This window comes from Falco cherrug, chromosome 2 (genome assembly GCF_023634085.1).
Source record: "Falco cherrug isolate bFalChe1 chromosome 2, bFalChe1.pri, whole genome shotgun sequence".
In the NCBI taxonomy this organism is placed as follows: Eukaryota; Metazoa; Chordata; class Aves; order Falconiformes; family Falconidae; genus Falco; species Falco cherrug.
In genome coordinates, this window is record NC_073698.1 from 76,210,770 (window position 1) to 76,225,179 (window position 14,410).

Here is a 14,410-nt window from a genome sequence, read left to right on the forward strand (position 1 = left end):
AAAAGTCAAGGAAACAAGGAAGATTCTTACCCCATTCAAAAAGGTACCTAGCACTTCTTGTTCGCCAGCTTTTACATACATTATAGAAAAAGACATACACAGAATCAGCTATATACAACACCTTGCCTCTGCAGAACCAGTAGCAGATTTGCAAATTTCCACACCAATTACTTTCTGGCAGTTAGCTTTCATTCCACTGATTTTAGGGTCTGCTATGGGAATGGCACTTTTCTGTGCTTCATAAAACAACAAAAATTTCAGGATCCTTTCTTGTTCATCTGCTACAGGGATCTCCAATGACATCTGATTCTGAGCTTGGTTGGGGAAAAAAAAAAAGCAGCATTATGTTCTTCTTTAGTGTTGTGTGTAAAACTGTACACACAGTTTGGCTGGATTAACACTAATTTTTCTTTTTACATCTGTTTAACTCAAAAAGGTAGCCTGGCACTTACTGAAAATGCAGATCTCTAGTACAGTTCAGCTCAATGGTAGAGTTTGCTGTAAAGTACACAGCTTTAATACACAAAATAAAAAGGGATTATGAATCAATAATTATAAATAAATGTAATTAGATAATTATATTATTAAAGTATAATAAATAATTACATTATTTAATTGAAAAGAAAAAATATTAAATAATAAAAAGGGTTTATTAAAAGGAATGCAACATCTTTGGCAAGTCAATTTCTTCAGTGGAGCTATGAGAGTTACTCCAGCTGAGAATATCTTGCCTTTTATCTTAGTAATTCCTACCATAATAAAAAATCTTCTCGTCATTCTTTTTACTTAGGTGTGTCAACTCATCCTTCCAACCAGCACACTTAGCAATTACAGCCGTAATAGGAGACTGGTATCCTACCGAGATGTACCACAGAACAGCACTGGGATCCTGCACTAAAGCAGACCTTACCTGTTGGAGTCCGTGGTTTTGCAGGCATGGCTGGAGAAGCAGCTGCTAGAAAGCCATTTGAAATAATTGCAGTGGTAAGAATATTAACCAACACATGGGTTGCCATTGTGGTCAAACAGGATCTTCTGGGTACCAAAGCCTCTGTCTGCAGAGCTTGTCAAACCCCCTTCACGCACAATTTCTCTGATTGAACAAAACATCCCAGCCCCTGCCTTATAAATCCTTGGCCTTTCTTCACTACCCAGAGAATAAATTCCACATCCAATTTCACTTTAGCGATCTGCATTTTGACATTTGGTGACGAGCCTTTTTGTTTTCCATGGGTTGCTTTGTGCCACTCTAATAATAAGATTCACCAATGTCTGAAGCCTTTTCTCTGCCCGAGCAAACACATCAGCTGAGTGCTATCGCTGCTTGAACAGGAGAATTTCAAATGTGTATGCAAACTTTGGGATTAAGCACAGACACTGCTAACAGCAGCACAGAGGCAATCTCCTGCATTCACATTGTCAAGGTGCAGAAAAGAAACAGGGCTACTACTTCAGGAGCCAAGATTTCAAACACGGCAGTGACGCCAGCTGTCAGCACAGCAAACAGTGAGGAACTGAATAAATAGCAAAGCCTCCAAACTTCATTATGTGTCTCCTGGGGACTAAATCCAAATGTGAGATAGGGGTGAAACCAGCCTGGGTGAATCTGAGATACAGGGCTAAATCACTTGACTGGTGGCAGACAAAGGTGGAGTGGGAGTGATACACCGCTGGTTCAAGAGCTTGCCTCAGCTTGCAGGGAGTGATAGCCAAGAACTTTCCTCCTGTGTGTCAGAGGAATCTGGCGCCGGAGGAAAGGCTACAAGGGGCATTCTTAGTAGCAGAATGGTGGCTGAACTTCACAGTATACCCTGGCCTGTACTTCAACATCCAGGCAGTGTAACATGGGGAAAAGGAGTCCCAGAACCACACTGGGGACACAGAAGCAGCTTGGAGCAAGCACTGCCATTTGACTGGGCAGAAGGCTGCCTTTCGGTCCTGGCACAGGGCTGCGCTGCCCACTACAATGCAGTTAATGTAGCTAACTCCATATGCCCACTTATTGGGTTCCCCCACTGACTGTTGGGGTTTCTCTGCTTCACAAACCACAGCTTTCCTGCAGGGAAAGCACTGCTGAGCCTGGAATCCAAGTGAGGTTCCTCAGGCGCAGTGAGAGGGCTGAGAGCATGCTGGGAACAAAGAGCAGCTCTCTTTTCCTGTACCTTCACTATAAAAATTGTTGGGTTTTTTTTCCAGCCCATGTACAATGTGTTGCAAGTCCACTGCTGGTGGAGAGGATTGATCTTACTGAATGAGAAAATACTAAGCCATCCTGAAAGGATGCATTTGACCAGTCCTCCCTGAGAAGGACACCTGGTAGCTTCACTCTGAAGAATGCCTACAGCCCAACACCTCCTCACCCAAAGTTCATTCATACTGAGTAAATAGTACCCTATCTGGCCCTGTTCCAGATGGTTCCCATGGCTTCTTTGTCAGCCTTTTGTTGATCACTTGTGCCAGGTCTCAGGTAAGCCGACATTTCAGCATGACACTGCCTCCTGTTTGCTGGCAGTTTCTTGAAACCAAATCATGGGCAAGCGGTCAGAGCTGAGTATGGACAGTTTTGCTGTGCTTTTGGCTGAGGAAACCACAAGAAAGAGACTAGTGAATTGTTTTGACAGGATCTCACATAGCCTAGATGTAAAAAAGAAGCTGAAGTTGCTGTTTGAAGCCTTGGGCAGGGAAAGACCGAATAAACTTCACTTACTTGTATAACCCTTCTGTCCGGACTTGACTGGCAACAAGGACTGAGTTCAAATCCTAGGGGTCACTTCTAAACCCACATGCCCATCCAGAAGTTTGGGAAAAGTAAAACTAAGCTTTCTGGTGCTCAGCAAGCCAATGTTCTTCATTTGCAAACATGACTCAGTTGACTTAATAAGCAATGTTTTCTTAATGGAAGAAAAAGGAAGGTAGATAAACAGCAGAGCAGGCAATATTTAACTCCTAGTGTATTACTATTTGACAGTCATCTTTTTTCTGGGAAGCTGGTTAGCTCGGCTCTCAGTTCCTTCCCTACCTCCTGCAGTAACATCCCACTTCCAGCTTGGGTTGGTCAAATCTTGCTGAGCAGCAAGGTCTGATTCTGGCTGTGGCCTCCCTTACTATTCCCTCTTGCCAGTCCTCACTCTCCAAGCTAGTGTTGGCAACAATTTCTATTTTTCCGGCTCTTCAGCAAGACTGCATACAACATCTCAGATTACCCCGGTCCCTCTGCATCCAGGAAACCCTTCACCCCATTCTTGCCTCTCACTTTGGAGAACACTCCTGAATGGATTCTGCCCTAGTTTACTCTCTAAAGAAAACTTGTAATCAAAGACTTTTTCTTTTGCCTCTCTGCCATTTTGGTTTTGGTTTGTTGTTTTTGTTTTGGGGTTGGTTTGGGTTTTTTTTTTTTTTGGAGGCTAGAAGTTTTGCATTCCAGTTCTGGAAGCTATTGGCCTGGTGATGGTGACCAACCTCACCCCAGGGTCACTGAATGTAGCTCCTTGGCTCAGACTTCTATTCCTAGTTACAATTACAAACATTCCTCTGCTTAATTATGCTCCTCTTTTTACCAGAAATGCCTCCCAAATGTAATAAAATAATATGTGCAAAGTAAACATGTCTCAGGCCTGCCCGTCGGTTCCTTTCATTTATCTCCCCTCTTCTCTACCAGAAGTCAGTAAAGTACTTTTTATTTTTTTTTATTTTCTTGGGGTGGCAAGACCACTGTTCTCTCTTTTAGGCCACTTGCTAAAGCAAGGCTGAGAATTGTCAAAAGGAAAAAAAAAATCTTCTGACAACATATTTGCAAACAAACAGGACTGCAAAACCAGGGGCTATTTTCACTGCTGGGCAGATAGCTCAGGTCAGCAGCATTTCCATGTAGAAACCTCAGCACTTCTGGAACCTCATGACGAAGAAGCTGCCCAGGCCTGCATCTTGTACGGCTCTGGCCAGTAGTAAGAGTTGCTCCTGGTTATTATGCAGTTGTCTGAACTCACAGCACTTAAAATTATGGTTCGTGCATATCTAATTCTCAGGACAGCAAGGAAAATAAATCCATTAACAATTCTGTGATACCTAGTTTACTCTATGTTGAAGACAGGCATATCTAAGTGAAAGAGAGAAGGAATTTCAGGATGCACTAGGTATATAAATCTTTGCCTGTTATTTTTTTTCCTACCATAAAAAATATATTCTCCTGTGAAAATATGTGGACTTGATAAAATGGACTTGTTTTATACTTTACCCTACAGCTTCTTTTTCAAGGCCTGGACCAAGTCAAAGGACACACAGCAACTTTCGTGCACCCACAACCAGTCAAACTATGCCTATGTTTGGAACTGGTTAGTGTTAGAAGTTAAGCACGGCAATGAAATTCATCATCCCAGTGTAATGGACCAAAGGAAATGCAGTCTACCTTGTGGTACTGGCTAGCAGGGTTCCGGCATGCTGCTTCAGAGGATTAGTTCTGTACCAGAGTTTCAGACAAGGGTCATAACGGGTTCAGTAAAAACCCCCAGAGGTTTCTTAATTTTTTTCTGTAGCCACCCTGCCAGGTCACCCAGGAACAGACATAGTAGCTCCTGCCTTTCCTTAGTGAAATGTTTATCAGAAACAACACTGATGGCTAGCTCTGGCATACTCCTTCAAACCAAATGGCAAAGCACGGCTTTTGGGAAATGGGGTGGGAAGATCTCAGAGTGCTTGTTTTACTTAGGTTGCTCTGAGTATTACAGGCTAAACTCGTGGGTCTTTCTAGTGTACTACGTAAACATTGGCACGTAATTTGGGATATGTGGGTATTACCTCCATTTCCCACTCCAACCTGCCAAACCATGTTGTATTAAGATCACAAGCTTCTTTCATTACGATGTTATGATTTTCACCACGTAGTTATATTAACTTCTTCAGGATTTCATCAATCTTATTTTAAATTGAATTTTAGCCCTTGGGAGAGGAAACGCTTGATGATTCCGGAGATGAGCAAGCTCCTGAGATGAAAGAACCTGGTCAACAGCAGTAGCAACTTCCCTCACTCAGTACCGTTACTCTGCCTTGGAAGGGCTGGCCCTGTTATGAACAGTTTAACTTCCACATCTGGTGAGCTGTTGACCTCTCTGAAGAAGCAATCAACAGCAGAGCCCATTAGCGCTAATTGTGGTGCATTTTCAGTGAAAAAACCCCCACATATGCATACCATGAAAGATAACTGGTCTTGGACACAAATGCTTCTTGTTGACATAAAATGTTGTTTGCTGGACTTTTTAAATTATTAGTTATGGGTTTTGTTATTCAAGGTATCTGTCAGGAAGCAACAAAAGCCAGATGATCCCCCGGGAATAGGGAGCCAGGAGAAAAGGGTGATCCCACTGCAGGCAGTGCCCTTAGTGGCAGACACTGTCCTGCAAGGTCTGAAGACAGGAGGCAGAGCCTGGGACTGGTAGCAGGGTCCATCAACAGCCTCCATCACAGTGAGGGAGAGAGCCAGGGCCAGGTTCAATGCAGGGCCAGCAGCAAGGCTAGAGATGAGCACGCCTACAAGCACAGCTGAGGCAGGACTGGGAGCCCAGGCCAGTATTGAAATGGGGCTCCTGGCCCATGGGCAATGGTGGGAGCAGGCCCAGGGGAGGCTGGGCAAGGACACTCAAGCCCGTTAGTGCCTGACAGTGTCAAAATCAGAATTCTTTATTTTGATCTGCAAAATACTCCCCTGTTCTTCTGGGAATGCTAATCAGAAATCAATATTGTCACTGAGTCGCTCCTGTTGATTAGCCTCTTTTCTTAGAGATACAACCCAACCTCAGTGTCTGAACTTGTAGAATGGGATAAAGGGGTATGTTCAGATCTAGGCCAAAGTTTTATCAAAAAGACTGCTTGCCGGATTGTTTGTAAAAACTGCCTGACATTTACAGGTCCTGGGTTTTGCCAAGAGGAATACTCCAGTGAACCTCTTTTCTATCTGCTGTGGTCACAGTGAAGTGGTAATTCATTTATTCTTCAAGTGAAACCAAACATATAGATGATACAGTATCAATAAAGCAGAGAAACACATCTGGTTTGTTATCCGGTTCCTTCTTATAAATTTTGGATCAGTTTGGATTCTACTGAAAAAAGCCATAAATCTCAGGGACAGGTCATCAGATGTGACTGGAAACATGCTGTCACAGGGCTGAAGCCATCTCATAGATCCAGGATGACAAAGTATCTGGCACTCCAAAAGTGTGGATGTGAAAGAATGGAAGGCAAGGAATAAGTACTAATATTCTGCATACTGTTGAAGGAGCAGGAATTGGCCTGCCTCAGGAGCTGAAGTCTTCCTATCAGCCAGCCAGGGCGCCTGATGCATTGCTGAGATTACAGCCATAACACAATACAGCAGACAATCCAGCCTATTAGCTTTGAACCTCATATTACAGTCAACTTTCAACATTTTCCAAGCTTCCAGGTCTCTGATGTGGCAATGGGAAGTTCTTCTGAGCTATATCCCATCTGGATGCATTTACGGCTCCTGACAGTTTTGATCAAGACTTCTTGAAATTCATTCCCCATAAGAATTTATGGATCTGTCTGGTTGTCTGATCGGTGCATTTGCAGCTAGCTCATCTGTCTGGAAAGGTCAGGATTTCTCTCTGAATGGACTGTAATTACAAGTCTCAAGCCCAGAGATACAATATTGTTTACCTTCCTGCCAGGTTTGGATTCAGTTAATCAGAAAAGCCTGTCATAGGAAAACTATGTTAAGAAATTTTATTTCCTTCAGATTTAGAGATCTGCAATTGTCAGAAGCTTTAAAATAATCCATCTCAGCTGTATGCCCAACGCTTTTCATCCTCAGATGTCACTGCCCCTACTCCTTGCAACGCTGCGTTTTGGGCTGCTCCAGGCCATCCTTCCCTTGAATCATACTGCTCAAGTCCCCCACGCGGTGGCAGAGTGGCCAACAAGACTTTTTCCCTGACAAAGAGGAGAGGAAAGGACCCGTGGCTGAAACTTGGAAAGAAAAGCCAGATGGATGTATTCCATTCATTTTTACAGGAGATATAAAACTACAGTCATCCTTGGGTTGGCCTTGAAAATCTCATCCAGCAGCAATGAACGCAGTAAGCGAAAATGTCTTGCAGGCAAGGGCAACAGCTTTTAAAAACTTGCCTTCTGTCAGGAGGAAAAGCATGGTGTTATCCTTCCTACAGCTCCTGCTAATGTATGTGCATTCCTCCCGGTAGCGCCTGGTTGCGGCCTCGTTGAGCTGAAGGGCTACGCAGGCTGTACCGCCAGCCGGAGCGCACAGCCAGGCCTCCCGCCCGCCGGCCGCGCTCCCTCAGGCCTGGCACCCAGTTACTGCCCCACACAATGACCTTTCCAGTTTAAACCCAGAACCATGTGAACCAAGAAAGTATCCACTAAACTCGCGAACGCCAAACAAACTCTCCCCTCTCCCTTTATTGATTTAACAGCGTTATCAAACAGCTTTCAGATTCCCAGCAAATACCACAGCCCTGTTGTGGGGGGCTCGGCTTTCAACTACTGTTAGACTGAATGTCTGATAATTACTCATCCTTGTTTAATTCCAGCCGCTTGTTGCTCTGAGAGGTTGTCACGCTGCAGCTCCCCAGGGAGGGTGATCACCCTTTGGAAGGGCAGCCTAAGAATAAATGGTAAAGCCTCCCAGCCCCACTGATCACAAAGCTCGTCCCGGCCGCGCAGAGGGTCGAGACGTTGGGGAGGTTAAAGGCTACCAGGTTTGGGGAAAATCTCGTCCAGGGACGCAGGGCCCTGCTAACACCCAGGGAGAGTACGGCTCGGGTTCGGTGAAGCTTTGCTTCCCCACGCAGCTGGCTGCCGGGCGCGGAAACGCCAGGCGCGGTGAGGACGGGCTGAGGCAGCAGCGCTGGGCGCCGGAGCCCCGGCTGCCGGGCACCTTAGCGGGCCACAGCAGACAGCGCCCCTGAGGCACTCCTCACCTACCGCCCGTCCTCTCGCCCTCCTCGGCAGGGGCCGGCGGCGACACGCGTTTCGCCCCGCAGCAGCCCCGCTCCCGCCTGGGGGGAGGCACTGCTGCCAGCCGCCTGCGCCCTTGCCAGGAGCCGCCCGGGACCTGCCCTCCGCTCGCTCAGCGCAGCGCTGGCCCACCCCGGCTACCCCGCCGCGCACCGCGCCGCCTGCGGCCCCGGCCCCTCAGCGGCCCCGAGGGACCCTCTGGCCGCCAGCTCCCCGGGGCAGCCGGTCGCCAGCAGCTCGGCCGGCCGCGCTCCCGGCGGCGCCAGCCCGGCCTCGGCTGGCGGCGATGGCCCTCTAGCGGCCGCTGCCCCGGCTGTGAGCGGAGGGCTCCCCCAGCCCCGGGCCGCGGCCGGGCGGGGGCCTCCGGGGACCGAGCGGGCGGCGGGGCAGCCGCCGGCGGCGGGGCCGGGCACGGCTCGGCTCGGGGTGGCGGGAAGCCTCCTCCCTGCAGCGTGGGGCGCTGCCTGCCCCGAAATGGCGGGGGCTCAGCGCGGGGCGGGGCGCAGAGGCCTTGCCGTGGCGGGACTGCTGGGCCGGGCTCTGAGCAGGCTCCTCGCCGGTCGGAGCCTCTCGGGAGCAAACCGAAGCAGCAGCAGCTGTGTTGTTCTGGTGGGGATTGCGTTCTGTGGGCCGCACCGTGGTAAAGGCACATGTTTAACTAACCGGAGGCAGTGCTAGCTGTCAGCGACCCGCTGCTTTCAAAGAAGCTTCCATTCCCCTGCCTGCTCTGACAGGCAGGCATTGCAGCCTCGTAGCTTGCAAAGCTTGGAAGCACCCATTACATTTCTCTGGCCCGAACATTTTTAGCACAAGCCATCCGTACAGTTTGTGTTTAACTTTTCAAGAGGCCAAATGGGTGTGGTAGCAGCCTAGATTTTTATGTTCCCAGGGCCCGTGTCCATGACAGTCACGGCCTCCGCCTCTTTTCCATGTTATGTCCCTCTACTCACCAACAGGGAAAAATAATTCCTTCTTCCATCCACCCCAGCTCAGCCATTCTCCAGGAAGACCTGAGTCAGATGTTTGGTACCTAAACCAAATACCTGAGGAAGGTGGGGAAGAAGGAGACAATTGCTGGAGGGAGACACACAGTTACTAAACCAGCCTAATGTAAACAAGATCTAAAGCAAGAGTTCAAAGTTATTAAAACTAGGGGAAAATGCCAAAGAAGGAAATTCTTCTCTGTTCAGTCACCCAGCTCCAGAGCCAATGAAACCTGCTTCACCATCCCTGAAAGATGATTTATGAGCATGTTTTTAAACTACAGACAACAATAACAACAACCTTCTCTCCATGAACCTTTTCATCAATGGAGCTCAAAGTGCTTCTCAAAGAAAATCAGTGTCACTACCCATTTGCAGATGAGGAAACCAAGGTACAGGAAGGAAGGGATTTTGCTACAGCCATCAGCAAGTGAAGAACCCAATGACAGGTCCTTGGTCAAGAACATTCTGTACAAAGATAATGTCCCTCAGCAAACCTAAGTCTACATTTACAAATGGCACACAGCATGGGGCACATCTTGTTGCAGCAGCAGGGCCTTACCCCCTCATCATGCTCTCAGGTGTCTGTACAGCCCATGGACTCGTCTGAAGGAGAGAGACACATCTGATGAGACTGCACAGGGGTGGATACGAACCAGAGGTGATGGAAGAGCACAGCTGAACAGGACAAATGGAGAGAGAGACATTCTGAGGGACAGGAAAAGGGTAACAACTGACACAGAGATAAAGCAAGTTGTGGGAGTTGCTTGTGTTAGTTGCCTTGTTAGTTTCTAATGGTGGGTTATTACCAGCAGCTGAGAGTGCTGCATCATAAAGCTTCACAGTGTCTGTGAGTGGTAGTACAAATGAGAAAAGAGACACTTGAGGAGTTTTAATTCTGACAGATGCTGAGCAATCACTGTGAGAAGATTAGGTTATTCTCTTCCCTGCAGCATCCATCTCCATTAGCCTCACAGGAGAAACTGCTCTCTAGGATGGTTTAGCTCTAACATATGTTTGTTTTATCAAGGATAGAAACAAAGCCTTCAGAACTTTTCCCCTTTTTTCAGCTATTTACAGTTTCCTCACTGAAAGGAGAAACCACTGTTTGGGGACTGTTCTTGCTCCCCTTTAATAGACAATGAAAAACCTCATTCTCTTTAACAGAACTTGGTTTTTGTGTTACAGCTTTTTTCTCTTTCGTAGTTGCAAAATCCAGGTGGGAGGGATAACAGACAGGAAATATAATTTTGCTTATTTAAAGATTTGGGATAAATTTGACCTCCCACTCACCCCTCTTCTCCCCCAGGAAAAAAGACCAAACACAACTCACTCTTCCCTCATGTGTAGCTGTGTTACAGAAACCACCAAGCTTCTTGTGGGAGGCAAATATCAATATGCCTGTAGATACTGCTGCAAACAGGGCACAAAAGTATCCTTCACAGAAATGACTGAAAGGCTTTCTTCCACCCATTCTTGTCTCAGTATACTGTTGTATTTAAAGCCCTGAGAAGTGGCAAAATTCACCACCCTCAAAGAGGGGCCTCAGCAATGAGTGACTCCTTTGTCATCTTTAATGCAACCACGCTGGCTGGAACCACCTGGAAACTTCTTGACTATACCATGTAACTGTATATATGCTTTGGCAAGGTGTGGATGAATGATGCATCTTAAGACTTTAAAATCCGATAAGCAGACATTGGAGAGTCAAAGAATAGTCACCTGCTGTGCAACAGGCAGCAATGGAGACATGGCAACGAAGATTGCCCCAAAGACCATTGCCTGAGAAATACATGGAGAACAGATAGGCTTTGTAAAGTGACTACATCCTTGCAGCTTTATCTTCCAAATCATACTTCATGATTTTCATAATTTTTCTTCCTTTCATTCCTTCCCCATCTCATGTCCTCTCTGTTTGCTGGCTATGGACTGATATGATCTTTGAGGAAAGAGTGCAAGCAAACATAAATAAGAAGGTGGCACCCCTGTAAGTGTGAGGAAGAACACTGGCAGGCATTTGTTCTGGAGACAGCAGCTGAAGTCAAATACCAATTCAGCTATAGGCTACTCATTGAAACAGGGTAGCCTGCCAGCCTTTAAAGTCTCTTATGCTCTGTTTATAAGTAAAGCTTTGCTGGATTCACTCCTCATTTATTAACTTTACCCTTGGGATAACTAAGAGAAGTGCAGCTCAAACATTTTGTGTCTTATGGAGAATTAAGGTGCATGTAAGACTTTAGAAAGCAGAAAATGTTAAGCTTGGCTACAGGTCACTGAGAAAGGGCACAAATATTTCCCAACAGGTGATATACTTACAGAACCAGGGAGGTTAGGAAGTATACAGGACATTGCAAAGTGATCTTCCTAATCAAGTCAAACTAAAGGGACCACATTTGGAAAGGCAGAACTACAAGCCAAAATATTTGCCCCTTTAACACCTTAGGTCTGCGAGGTCACCCAAGTGAGCCCATGGGATCACAGCCACAGTCCTGACAGCACTGAAAAGTAGCCAGAATGCCTGTGTAGGAAGAGCTTGCTTTGACTACTCATACCTAGGGCTGGCTGAAAGATTTCTGATAAACTGTGATGCAACATGCTGAGTCACCCCAACTATGTCACCATTGCAGCTGATCAGTAGCATTGCCTGCTTTCTACAGAGTGAGGAGCTTGGAAAGCCCATGATTCCCAGCTAAGCTGGCAGGCTCCAGCCTTTGGCAACCAAGATCATTTTGGTTTCAGCATTTTCAAAAGGATACTACTGAACATTATTTCAGTCATCTGTCACATGGACAGTTGTTTGCCATGTGCAGAAAGTTTTGGAAATGTGACTTTCCTTTCCAAAACAGAACAACTGTTCGTCCTCTCATCCAGCCCCAAAATAATAACACCCATGGGATGGACACACTGGCATTTGGCTGGTTGTGATCATACATCCCCCGAAGTTACATATGTTGGACTGACATCACCAGGCTCCTAGTTCTGCAGGAAGCTGGAGAAATATCAGAGATGCATGTGTTAGAGGAGGGAGCAGAATAGAAAAAGAAAGGGAGGGGGACAGTGACTTTCCCCCACCGCAAATTTAGCTACTGTTTTACACACCAATAGTGAAACAAGAAACATTGCCAATGTAAAATAACCCATATTGCCTTGTTTCAGAGCAACTCTTTATGACAGACTTAAGAGGGTGAAGTTTGCCACAGGGACTTCACATAGGAATTTTACTATTTCAGTGAAAATTAGCTGATTTTCAGCCAATTTCAAAAGACTTCTATGCCTGTGATGCCCACCTGATGCAAAGACATAATGCAGTTTGATCACTGGGCTCCTTTGAAGACCATATAAAAAAGCTGAGCAGTTGTTGCTCTTGGAGGACACTGGAATACCTGGGATGGGCTCTGTGGCATAGGATTCAGTGCCTCTCAGGCATGTACCTTCTGAGCTGCTAGGCTGGGAAACCTGCACCCTTGCACCTGTGGTATCCCTGCAGACAGCAGCCAGAGCTGCCATCTGGGTGGGCGGTCTTGGTCCTGAGGGATTCTGGTGTGAGGAAACAGGGGAAATGGGACTAAGCTGCCAGCAGGCATAAACCTGTGCAGGAAGCACTCAGGTGTCAGAGACCTCCTGAGGAACCGAACTGCAGGCTGCCCTGAATACAGACTCTCTTTGCTTACAGGACATGTCAGGTGTAGCAGCAGGTAATAGTAAGATTGCCATCTAAGCTTCCCCAGAAAAGCTGCAGATGTTCCTGTGTTTGGGGCATTTGAAAGTAAAACAGCCAGAGGCACTTTTTACATGCTACAGGAAGCAATTCTGCATCAGCAGGGAACAGGTTCTCTCTCTTTTGACAGCCTGCCTACTCTTAGGAACCAGCGTTTTATAAAGCCTACAAATCAGACCTAACCCCTCCCTGCTCTGAAAGCAGGCTATGTTTTAAATCTGTGTATTAGATTTTCTTTCTAAATTGTTTTATCCTCCTCCTGCAAACCCAAACAATTCCCAGACAGTGACTCGTGCTGACTAATCCAGTCTGGGAGACTTCTAGGTGTCCCTGTAACTTAAAACCAGAAAACAAGCTTCCTAATTCAGTAGCTAGACATTCCAATGAAGACCTGTAGCTTCTGAGCTTTTATTTTCCTTCTCCTCGGGGTTAAACATGCTTTTATCTACACTGTACTTCCCTCCCCCAGCAGGCAAAAGTTGGGATGAGCTGTAATTCGGACATTCCTTCCCTGAGATCATGCCTATGTTAAAAGTTCTGCTCCACGGGGCATCCCAGTGGCAAAGTTATTGTGAGTCCTCAGTGACGGTAAACAGTGAAGAAAGGTGCTGTGTTCCAGGGAGGAGAAGGACGTGTCTCAAGTGATAGTCGAGACATGTTCCCAAATCATCTTACAGACCTGTAAGAAGCCCAGTGTTGTAAAGAGATATGGGGCCATGGAAAAATTGTATTTTTGGCCCATTTGCAGTTCTGGACTGAGTCATATTTTAGTCATGTCTGGAAACCACAGTGCCATTACCAGGTCTTCCAGTATCAGAGCGGCTGCAGTGGTGATAGGCTTCTAAGCTATGAATGCTGTGAACAAGCTCTGTCTCAGAGCAGAGAATACAGAGTTTATTGTCTGTTCTGTGGCCACACATGCTGGGCCAGTAACCGGCATTTCCATGCCTGGTCAGAAAAAGGGATATCACTTCTGGGCACAGTACACCGCACCACTAATCCAAGCCTGTTGTCTCGTGAAACAAGCCACTGAAAAGAGGGAAAAAAGCCATGTACACCAAAGGTAAGACACCTGCGTTGTCTTTCCAGGACATCTGTGTTGAGTTATATGGTGCCTTGTGGGCTGATTTGATTTAATAAGCTGCTTTTGGTCTGGAGCCTGGCTTATGGCTGTTTCCTCATTGCACAAGTCAAACAAAGCAGTGTGGGAGAACACCCATGACAATGGCCTTCATAATTAAAGGTCATTAAAGCTGTCAGTCAAAGTGTGAGGTGCAAACAAGAAGTCAACAACCTTTTGCATGCACCCTTGCCAGCCTCTCCTCTCACAAACAGCAGCCTCCAGCCTTAGTCTTCATCACCTTCTTTGGCCTTTCCTCTTCCTCCCTCTCAAGCAGCCAGAGGGGGAGGGATTGAGCTGGCCTTTCTCAGCTGCCAAAACAGGCGTGATGGAGCCACTTTGAGCACCCAGGGATCCCAGATAGCTGCCGTGACTGCACACTGCCTGCTTCTGAGCTCTCGGTTCCTCCCTTTGCCAGGCTCCCCTGAGCAGGGAGGAAGGCAGAGGGGCAGGAGAAGGCAGCTGTCCGTGCTTCCTCTCTTCACTCCGCAGAGAACAGGTGCCACTGATCTGGAATGGCACAACCACTGTGAAAGCTGGTGGGCTTGGGGCTAGAAGGGACTTTTGCCCCTCACTTCAAGAGGGATGTAGAGGTGCTTGAGC